This window comes from Myotis davidii, unplaced genomic scaffold (assembly GCF_000327345.1).
Source record: "Myotis davidii unplaced genomic scaffold, ASM32734v1 scaffold600, whole genome shotgun sequence".
NCBI classification, from domain to species: domain Eukaryota; kingdom Metazoa; phylum Chordata; class Mammalia; order Chiroptera; family Vespertilionidae; genus Myotis; species Myotis davidii.
In genome coordinates this window covers 138363-140199 of record NW_006291976.1, presented here as the reverse complement: position 1 = coordinate 140199, position 1837 = coordinate 138363, and the positions used below count along the sequence as shown (strand labels likewise).

The 1837-nt window shown below is 43.7% G+C and overlaps 1 protein-coding gene across 1 annotated transcript in view; it reads right to left on the bottom strand.

Moving 5' to 3' along the window:
* The window catches only part of ALKBH8 (alkB homolog 8, tRNA methyltransferase), a 55980-nt gene that overhangs the window by 53961 nt on the left and 182 nt on the right, over positions 1–1837 (bottom strand). The window lies entirely within an intron of this gene.

Genomic DNA, 1837 nt, shown 5'->3' with positions numbered 1-1837 from the left:
GGCATATTTCACAGATCTGGAACGAACTCTCCAAAAATTCATCTGGAATAAAAAAAGACCCTGAATAGCTGCAGCAATCCTGAGAAAGAACAAAGTAGGTGGGATCTCATTACCAGATATCAAGCTGTATTACCAAGCCACGGTTCTCAAAACTGCCTGGTACTGGCACAAGAACAGGCATAGATCAATGGAATAGAACAGAGAACCCAGAAATCAACCCGAACGAATATGGTCAATTAATGTTTGACAAAGGAAGCAAGACAGTCTCTTCAATAAATGGTGCTGGGAAAACTGGACAGATACATGGGAAAAAAATGAAACTAGACCACCAACTTACACCATACACAAAAACAAACTCAAAATGGCTAAAGGACTTAAATGTATGGGAAACCACAAAAATCCTTCAAGACTCCAAAGGTAGCAAAATAGCAGACATATGTAGTAGCAGTATCTTTACCGACACAGCTCCTAGGGCAATGGAGACTAAGGAGAAAATAAACAAATGGGACTATATCAAAATAAAAATCTTCTGCACAGCAAAAGAAACCATCAACAAAACGACAAGAAAGCCCACTGCATGGGAGAACATATTTGCCAATGATATTTCAGATAAGGGTTTAATCTCCAAAATTTATAGAGAATTCATACAACTTAACAAAAGGAAGATAAACGATCCAATAAAAAAATCGGTAAAGGACCTAAATAGACACTTTTTGAAAGAGGACATACAGAAGGCTGAGAGACATATGAAAACATGCTCAAAGTCACTAATCATCCGAAAAATGCAAATCAAAACAACAACGAGGTACCATCTCACACCTGTCAGAATGGCTATCATCAACAAACAACAACTGCTGGCGAGGCTGTGGAGAAAAAGGAACACTTGTGCACTGCTGGTGGGAATGCAGACTGGTGCAGCCACTGTAGAAGACAGTATGGAATTTCCTCAAAAAGTTAAAAATGGAACTCCCATTTGACTCAGTGATCCCACTTCTAGGAATATATCCCAAGAAACCAGAAACACCAATCAGAAAGGATATATGCACCCCTATGTTCATAGCAGCACAATTTACAATAGCTAAGATTTGGAAACAGCCTAAGTGCCCATCAGCGGATGAGTGGATTAGAAAACAGTGGTACATCTACACAATGGAATACTACGCTGCTCTAAAAAAGAAGGAACTTTTACCATTTGCAATAGCAGGGATGGAACTGGAGAGCATTATGCTAAGCAAAATAAGCCAGTGGGATAAAGATAAATATCAAATGACCTCACTCATATGTGGGATATAATGATCAACACAATTTGATGAACAAGAATAGATCCAGAGACAAATGGCAGGGGAGGGGGGATTAGAGAGCAACCAAAGGACTTGTGTGCGTGCACTTTAACATAACCAGTGGGTTATGCTAAATACATGCACAGACACTGGGGCAGGGGTTGGGGGAGAGGGGAGGAGGGCCAATGGGGGGAAGGGGGAGGAGATATATGTAAAACTTTAGACAATAATTTTTAAAAAGAGCACAGGAAGATGCAGCTGTGAGAGTGACCAGACCTCCAGAAATGCCTTTCCGTCGCCGGACTGGCACAGGTCAGAAACCCCAAGACTTAGCGCGGAACTACCACTCCCCAGGCTACAACCGCAGTTCTCAAGGAAACCTAAGACTGACCCAGACACCACGCGAGCGTCCGCGCAAACACAGACACAGGACCTTCAAACACAGACAGGGCCACCCAACGGCGCAGCCTACAGCCCAGGGACCGCACCCGGAAAGGAGGGGACGGCCTCCTCCCCCTGAGTCCTCAGCCCAGCGCGGGGAGACAGGAGGACACCCA